Here is a 9838-nt window from a genome sequence, read left to right on the forward strand (position 1 = left end):
TTCTTATTGATGGTGTCAATCTCAAGCCGATGTAATCGATTGAAGATGGCACCATCAATTTTCTTGTATTCAGATGCAGAGCAATATTTATATAATGCATGTTTAACAATGATAGCCTGTTGCATGTAATTGGCTGCCACTGATTTTCTTTCAATACTATGCGAGTCACTAACCCTTGTGAACATTTTTCAGTGAAATCATCCCATTCACTAGAGAACTCATAGTCCTTTGGAAAGGATGATTCAAATGGGAGGCGTACGCCTCGTGGAGTAAAATGATTAGATAAATATCTTTGCAAAAAAGAACAACAATATTATGTTGCATTTCCATTTTACAACGTTTTTCATATTCATGAAAAAGGTCCATCATAGAGTTCAAGTCTTGTTCAGACAGAGCAGAGGTGTCTGATCGCTTCTCGGCCTTTTGGCTAAGATCAAGTGTAGTATCTGTTCTTATCAGTTTAATGCTGGTGGCAGGCGACGCCAGTATGGAGCTGGTGGGGATGGGTGCTGCATGGTAGGGAGCAGGTGTACCAGGGCGTTCCGATGCTGGTTCTGAGGAATCAGTTTGACGGCTGCCCCGATGTGACCTGTTTCCTCCTGGTCTCGCCATGAGGCTGAGAGGGTCTAGAGCCGAGTTACTTTAGTGCCTCGGGGAGTGGTGACCCTGAGGTGCCGAAACTCACTGGGAGGATGGACTCACTGAATTGAAGCACGGGCACCATGATCTCTGCACCTTTGTGGCACTCACCTCTTGATTCTCTCTTGAAATTTTTATATATCCGGCCGGATGTCCGGGCAGTATATCTGCACACATTCCCTTATTTATTTCTTTTTGTCTCACTGTGTCACTTTTTGTGCGAGTTGTGTGTCAACAGGATTTGTCAGGATGCGGTATCCCTTCTGTGTGTTCCTCCTGGCAGTCTAGGGGAGGTGTGTGTGGCCATTAGGTTCCGCACCGCCCTGCAAACACCCCGGGTACTCCTGCTCTGGCAGGGTACCTACCATTATCGGCTCTGCGGGCAGATACCTTGGCTAACGCCTAGGGGGATGCCGGGAGCATTTGTGGACCCTTAGTGGCTTCGGCGAAAAGGGACATCGAACCTGGAACCTCGCAGGTACCTTTTGGTCCGGAGGCGAAGGGTAAGGTTTGTGGGGGGCCTCTCTCCTATCGGAGAAGGGCTTGCGATAGATCGCATCCTCTGTGCATGTTTTTTAGTGTAACACGTTTGCACTTTTTCTTGCACTTTGGGTGATTCGAGAGCATGTTCCTCGGCTCTTAGAAAAAAAAATAACAATTTGTATACAAACCCCATGCTGATTAAGCAGATGTAAATATAGAAAAATATGTAGACTAAACATGTAATAGGGGAAATAATGAAAAAAAAGAATAAAAGAGAAGAGAATAAAAGAAAATGAATAAAAAAATAAAGAGTGTAAATATAGGATGTAAATGTAGAAGTGATATATACATATATTTGATTCAGTGTATCTGAATGTAGGGATTAGAGTTTAGCAAAAAGGAAAAGTAAAGATAATGTCAGCAATAATCGAGAAATTGCGGTGGTCATATTGTAGCTGTAAATGCATCTGCAGAGCATGAAAAATTTATGTACGGAACAGAGGATTATGATTATGGCATATGCAGAGCATGTATATATGGAATAGAGGGTTATGGTAATGTGATAAAAAAAAAATTTAAAGAAAAAGTATTCTTATTGTGCATGGTAATGTAATCAAAAAAATTTTAAGTAAAATTATTCCTATTGTGCAAACCATGTAGACTATGCAGTACCTGTAAGTACGGCCTGCGAATAATTATCGAACATTTTCGATGGTCTCATTCAGACCATGCGGTACTAATATGGATAATTTGAATATCCAAAAAGATTAATGATTAATTAAACATTGAAACTGATTAGGTCTATTGTCAGGTATTGTTTCAAGAATTGTCAAGCGTAAAGAAGATATAACATTTTTATGGATAATGGAAAAGAGCCAAGAGACACTATGTAATATAAAGTTATTTTTAATGTTAGATCTGTGTTTAGACATACGGGAGCGCACGGTTTGAATAGTGAGCCCCACATATTGTAGGTGACAACTGCAGGATAACAGATAGATAGCAAAGCTATTACCTGTTTTATTCATTTTTTCATTATTTCCACTATTACCTGTTTGGTCTACATATTTTTCTATTTTTACATCTGCTTAATCAGCATGAGGTTTGTATACAATTTGTTTCTTTTCTGTTTGTGTGTATAATCTTTATGTATTTTATTTGTCCCATTGTATTCAATTTTTTCTACGCTATGGATGCACTTCTCGTATATGCTATAGTGACTATATCATTAAAGATTTGCATGCATTTGCATATATGCATGCACGCCTATTTCTGCACATGTGCATGCATGTTTGCATTTCACTCGGAGTAAATACCGTGACCGAACCCCCCCCCCCCCCGGCCCGCCGCATCGCGAACGCCCCCCCACCCACCGCACCGCATCCCACCCCCCACCGTAGTGCTGGGTGGTATACCGGTATGAACCGGATACCGTTTTTTTTTTCTCCCACGGTATGGATTTTTGCTCATACCGCTATACCGGTCGGGCCCCTCACCCACCCTCTGAGTCAATAAAAAAAAATTTAACTTACCCGTAATGGGGGTGGTCCAGGCCATCCATCCTTCCTGTAGTGTCCGGCGGCATTCCGGGTAGAGGGTGAACCGGTCCGGGCTGTCCTTCTCCGGGGTCCTCTTCTCCACTCCGGGCAGGCTCCGGCCTAGTGCACTGCATAGACGCCGCTACGACGTGACGTCAGGTGCGTCGCTGCGCACGGGCATCACTGCGCAGCGGCGTCTATGCTGCGTTACTAGGCCGGAGCCTACCCGGAGTGGAGAAGAGGACCCCGGAGAAGAAGTACAGCCCGGAATGGTTCACCTTCCACCCGGAATGCCGCCGGACACTACAGGAAGGATGGATGGCCCAGACCACCCTGACAGGTAGGGGGAGAGAAGCTGGTGGCGGCGGCGACCTATGGCACCGCAAAAGCCACTGCAGTGCATTGATTTAAAGCAGCGGTGTCGCGGGGGAATAAATAGCCGATAACTTATACCGGAATATCGGTATAAGTTATCGGCTATCGTCCCTAACCTCCACCGATTATCGGTATCGGCCCTAAAAAACGATATCGGTCGATCCCTAATACAATTCATCATTTTTTGTATTTTTATTTTAAAAAAATTATATTTGTCCATATATGTTTTTGATATATGTTTTTGATATGTTTCTCCTGTAATTGCTATATCACATTACTTATTCCAAATGTTTCCTCTCCCTTCCTTGTACCGACGTAAAAAACTACCACTCCTATAAAATACCCATTCACTGTCATGCCTGATGAAGCTGCTTTCCTGTAGCAAAATGCATTGCATCTTGGGAAAAAAATTACATTGGTTTTATCTGATTTCCACTCCTTTTGTATTCTGCACCATGTGGAGTCGGCGTTCTCCTTGAAACTAGACTGATTTAGTACAAAAAGAGGCAGCTCTAGACTATGTGAGGCCTTAAGGGAAAATCAACTATGAGCCCCCACTCCAAATACAGTGACCATGGGTCTGTTGACCTGGATGGGGCTACTGTCACACTCTTACCTGATCTCTCCAGACGCACCCTACAACTAGGTTGGGCATTGAAACCCCTTCTGGAACTTCTCCCTGAGTGTGACTTATCAGCACTTTAAACAGATGGGCTTCCCCTTTCAGTTAACAGTATGCTACAAGGGCAAGATGGCTGTGTTTCGCCAATTGGGACCTCCCTAAATTTCTTGCAGCCCTGGAACTCCTGATGGTGGCTCATCTGGACTAGCCGGTCCCCTTGAGCCTAGTTGATCCTTTGGCCCCTGAAAAATGGCCTGTTGTGCCTAGTCGGGGCAAGGCAAGGGACCCTTCTGCTCCGAACTCTCGTTACATGATTGGACTGTTCCTGCTCTTCCTGTTTTGTTAGTCCGTTGCTGCCATCCGGACCTGTTATTCCATCCTGACAGATCGTGGCTCTTGATTGCCAAGTTCTTGGTTGGGGACCTCCACATTTTGGGGTTCCTCTTATACTGCTGAATGTTGCAAGTTATATATTTTATGATATGTGTACTTACCTGGGGTGCCTTATGTTTATACCTGTTTACATGTTTTTTTCCGTGTAAGGCTCCTTTCACACTCTGAGCATTCATCTGTTATTAAACATCCATTTTCCGTGTAAAAACGGATGTATAATAACAGATGAAATAACGGGTGCTAATGGTTGAATAATGTCCATCAAAATAATGGGCATATTCATCCGTTAAGACCCATTATAACATCCCTCATGTACGGCCGTATTAAAACCTCTGCCTACAGACTCCCACAGTCGGGGCTAATACTACTCCCATCATGGAACAGACTTGTTTCCATGATAGGAGTAGTAATTCCCCGGCTGCGGGAGTCTGACGGTGGCTGGGGAGGCTACATTAGTGTTTGTACTACAACCCCCATCATTAAACAGACTCTCTTCCGTGATGGGGGTTGTAGTACACGGGCTGAGGGATTGATTGATTCACTTCTGAGACCGCGATGTGCTGCTGAAAGAATACTTGTCATTCATAACGCTGAAGCGGCATCTGTATATAGATGCGCTACAGGGGTCAGACATTTATTCATATGTCTGGCCCCCAAAGAGCTTCTATAATCATATGCTTTTGCAGTGATATGAATGAAAAGAATTCTTATACCCCCACCCCCAGCGATTCTATATATCTTTTCCCACCGCAGTGCTTCAATTTGAAAACCTCGCCGGGAGCCCTGAATGGCTCCTCAGTACCGGCCATTCAGGGCTTCCGGCGGGGAATTAAAAATGAAAGTAAATACATTGTACATCGCAGGGTAGTGGAGCATGCCACCTGCTCCCCTGTTTAATAACTTCTAATCGCATCAGGTCTCAGAAGTGAGACCCGATGCGATCAATCCCTCAGCCCCTGTACTACAACCTCCATCATGGAACATAGTCTGTTCCATGATGGGGGGTAGTAGTACAAACACTAATGTAGCCTCCTCAGCCTCCGGCAGAAATGACTACACCCATTATGTGCCGTTTTTTCTTCCGTCACAACTAACGTCCGTTATTCATGACTGGCTATAACCGGTCATAACGGATAATAAAAAAAATCCCATAGACTTGAATGGGATTTTGTAACAGACATTTATTATCCATTTTTAAAGCTTTTCTAACGGACATTTATAACGTATCTTTTAACGGGTGAATTTTATAGTGTGAAAGGGGCCTAATTTGGCATGTCGGGAAGGGTGGTGGCTGTGGAGTAGTGCGGTTGCTTGTATTTGGTTTTTCATGTCCTTGCTCCGTAGTTGGCTGGTATTGCCCCTACTTTGGGTCAGCGGAGAATGGGTTCCCCACATTTTAGTGGGTTTTGGGGCCTTGTGAGTTTTGGGGCTTTTGCCTTGCTTGGTACTCCTCTTTCTTTTGCTTCCTCTTGCTTTCCTTCTTTTTTTTCCTGGCCATCATTTGCTAGCTCCTGTCACCTCTTCCTTCTTTCTGATCCTCTCCCCTCCTCCCCAACCTTCTGCTTTTTTCCTTTTTGCCCTTCTGCACTCCCCCCCCCCCCCCCCCACAGATGCTTCGTCCATTGCCCTTGTTGATCCACCCTGGATATTCTGTTGGCCTGTTCCTTTAAAGTAGTACTCCAGTGGGAAAAAAAAATTTTTAATCAACTGGTGCCAGAAAGTTAAACAGATTTGTAAATTACATCTATTAAAAAATCTTTACCCTTACAGTACTTTTTAGCAGCTGTATGCCACAGAGGAAATTCTTTTCTTTTTTAATTTCTTTTTTGTCTTGTCCACAGGGCTCTCTGCTGACACCTCTGTCCGTGTCAGGAACTGTCCAGAGCAGCATAGGTTTGCAATGGGGATTTTCTGCTCTAGACAGTTACTGATATGGGCATCAGGTGTCAGCAGAGAGCACTGTGAACAAGACAAAAAAGAAATTCAAAAAGAGAAGAATTTCCTCTGTAGCATCCAGCTGCTAAAAAGTACTGGAATGGCAATGTGATGCGTTTCAGGTGTCGTAGTGCACCCTTAGTCGACTAAGGGTGCACTATGACACCTGAAACGCGTCACAATGTCCATGTTTGTTCCTGTGTGCTGGCTTTTACTACAATAAAGAAAAATTTTATTTGGCACAATCCCTGTTCGCTGGACTATTTTCCTCTGTTGTTTCTCTGCATTGTGTGCCTGCCATAGCACAGTCCGGGCGATTAGACAACTGCACGGTGAGCTGGATTTCTTGTCTACTATATTTCATTTTCAAATCTGTTTAACTTTATTTCATTTTTTTCTCCTCATTTTCTAAAAATCATAACGCTTTCAGTTTTCCACCAACAGACCTACATGAGGGCTTGTTTTATGCACTAACAATTTTACTTTATAATGACATCAGTCATTTCGCCAAAATTTCAATAAAAACACCATTTTGTAAAGTTTAGCAGCTTCCGTTTCTATGTAGTACACTTTTCGAAAAAAAGACATTTATTTTGTAGGTCCATACAATTAAAATGATACCCAACTTATATAGGTTTGGTTTCATTTTACTTCTGTTAAAAAATTATAACTTTGTGCACAAAAATTTGTATATTTAAAATTGTCCTCTTCTGACCCCTATAACTTTTTTATTTTACCATATACAGGGATGTATGAAGGCTCATTTTTTTGCGCTGTGATCTGTAGTGTTTATCAGTACCATTTTTGTTTTGATGGGACTTTTTCATCACTTTTTATATAATTTTTAGGTTAAATAGAATGACCAAAAATACGTAATTTTGGACTTTTTTTTCCGTATACACCATTGACCATGCTGTTTAATTAACATTATATTTTTATAGTTCAGACATTTACGCACGCAGTGATACCACATATGTTTATGTTTATTTTTAAATGGGAAAAGGGGGGTGATTCAAACTTTTATTAGAGAAGGAGTTAATTCACATCTATTAACTTTTTTTTACTTTTTTTACACAATTTTTTTGTCTCCATAGGGGACTATTACATGTAATCCTTGGATTGCATAAACTGTTCAATGCTATGCCATAGCATAGCAGGGATCAGTGTTCTCGGTGCTCGATTGCTCCAGGCTGTGGAGGCTTCCAGGAGCATTAAGACACTGATCGGATGACGAGGAGGCAGGTAAGGGCCCTCCTGCCGTCCTCTCAACTGATCGATTTTTGTTTCTCAGCTGATCGGTGATTGTTTTGTTTTTTTATTTTAGACACCGCAATCAACTTTGATCGCAGTGTCTAAGGGGTCAATGCCAGGCATCACTGTGATCAGTGATGTCTGGCAGTAGACATGGGCTATCAGCCACCAGGACCACCCCACTATGACGCAGGCGCAGGGTGTACAGGTACGCCCTGTGTCCTTAAAGGGGCACTCCTCTTGAAAACATTTTTTTTTAAATCAACTAGTGCTAGAAAGTTAAACAGATTTGCCTATGATTTCTATTTAAAAATCTTAACCCATCCAGTACTTATCAGCTGCTGTATACTACAGAGGGAGTTCTTTTCATTTTGAATTTCCTTTCTGTCTGACAACAGTGCTCTCTGCTGACACCTCTGTCCATTTTAAGAACTGTCCAGAGTAGGAGCAAATCCCCATAGCAAACCTATTCTGCTGCGGACAGTTCCTAAAATGGACAGCTAGGTGTTAGCAGAGAGCACTGTGGTCGTGACAGAAAGGAAATTCAAAAAGAACAGAACTTCCTGTGGAGCATATAGCAGCTGATAAGTACTGGAAGGATTAAGACTTTTAAATAGAAGTAATTTACAAATCTGTTAAATTTTCTGGCACCAGTTTATTTAAAAAAAAAATGTTTTCCAGGGGAGTACCCCTTTAAGAGGTTAATGTAAAGGGCTTAATCAACCTGAGAAGTGTGGCAAATATCCCATTATCTTCATAGGCATAAAGTCTCAGTTGCATTTTTCCAGGAGACTCGTTTTAAAGGGGTATTCCAAAAAAAAAACTTTTTTATAGATATATATCAACTGGGTCCAGAAATTTAAACAGATTTGTAAATTACTTCTATTAAAAAATCTTAATCCTTCCAATAATTATCAGCTGTTGAAATTGAGTTGTTCTTTTCTGTCTGGCAACAGTGCTCTCTGCTGACATCTCTGCTTGTCTCGAGAACTGCACAGAGTAGAAGAGGTTTGCTATGGGGATTTGCTTCTACTCTGGACAGTTCCCGAGACAGGTGTCATCAGAGAGCACTTAGACAGAAAACAACAACTCAACTTCAGCAGCTCATAAGTACTGAAAAGATTAAGATTTTTTTATAGAAGTAATTTACAAATCTGTTTAACTTTCTGAAGCTAGTTGACCCCCTTAAGGGCACAGCCCTTTTTCACCTTAAGGACTGACCACCGTCGCTTTACGAATTAATAATGCGAAAACGCTTTTACCGAATATTATGTTTTTTCGTGACATATTCTACTTTATTTTGGTGGTAAATTTTTGGCGTTACTTGCATCCTTTTTTGGTGAAAAATCCCCAAATTTCATGAAAATTTTGAAAATGTAGCATTTTTTCTAACTTTGAAGCTCTCTACTTGTAAGGAAAATGGATATTCCCAATAAATTTTATTTTTATCACAAATACAATATGTTCACTTTATGTTGGCATCATAAAATGGACATAGTTTTGCTTTTTGAAAAAATTAGAGGGCTTCAAAGTAGAGCAGCAATTTTCAAAAATTTCATGAAAATTGTTAAATCTGAAGGGACAGATGTTACAGAACTACAACTCCCAGCATGCCTGTGCAGTCCAGGCATGCTGAGAGTTGTAGTTTTGCAACATCTGAAGGGCTACCGTTTGGGTACCACTGTAACAGTGGTCTCCAAACTGTGACCCTCCAGATGTTGCAAAACTACAACTCCCAGCATGCCCAGACAGCATTTGGCTGTCTGGGCATGCTGGGAGTTGCAGTTTGGCCTTCCTAGTGGTTGCCACAGTAAAGATCACTTTACTTTCACTTTCAATCCCCCCCCCCCCCACCGTAGTTTCCCTACCTGAGCCAGGATCCAGCAGTCTCCAGCGAAGATCGGGGATCCCCAGGCATCTTTTCCTGCAGGTACCGGCCTCCATCTTCTGTCCATGTTCCCCTCGACATACAGGGGTGGGCAGAATGGGGGGTTGTCCTGCTCTGCCATTGGTCAGAATCAGTTCTGACCAATGGCAGGGGATAGGAGGAGATCGCAGCACTGCGACCTCACTCCTAGCCCTCAGGATGATCGGGGCTGTCCGTGACAGCTCCGATCATCACTATTTTCAGGGTGATCGGATCACCAGAGACCCAATCAGCCCGGAATAGCAGAAAATCGCATGTCTGAATTGATATGTGATTATCTGCGATCGCCGACATGGGGGGGTCTCAGGACCCCCCTGGGCGATGTGCCGGGATGCCTGCTGAATGATTTCAGCAGGCATTCCCGTCCGGTCCCCAACCGGCTAGCGGCGGGGTCAGAATTCCCACGGGCGTATGCATAGAATAGAAAAACATTAGCGGGATGGGTTAAGGGAGGGATAATACTCGCCTCCTGTCTTTCATAAAATCTATATTTTCCGTCACCAAGGATAAGAAAGTCTCTAATTTTATATCAGACAGGAGGCCTCGCATTATATTGCAATTTTAAAGCTAATAAATGTTATAGAGGAGATAAAATTAAATTAATTTTATGACAAGACAGGAGGGCTTCGCATTATAGTGCATTTCTTTCTTTACTGCAAAACATATAGCAGCAAC

The 9838-nt window shown here is 42.5% G+C and overlaps 1 pseudogene; it reads left to right on the plus strand.

Annotated features, from left to right (window-relative positions):
- Positions 1–407: 407 nt before the first annotated feature.
- LOC130363437 (U2 spliceosomal RNA) lies at positions 408–498 on the plus strand (annotated as a pseudogene).
- Positions 499–9838: the final 9340 nt, after the last annotated feature.

The sequence above is a fragment of the Hyla sarda genome, chromosome 3 (assembly GCF_029499605.1).
Source record: "Hyla sarda isolate aHylSar1 chromosome 3, aHylSar1.hap1, whole genome shotgun sequence".
Lineage (NCBI taxonomy): Eukaryota > Metazoa > Chordata > Amphibia > Anura > Hylidae > Hyla > Hyla sarda.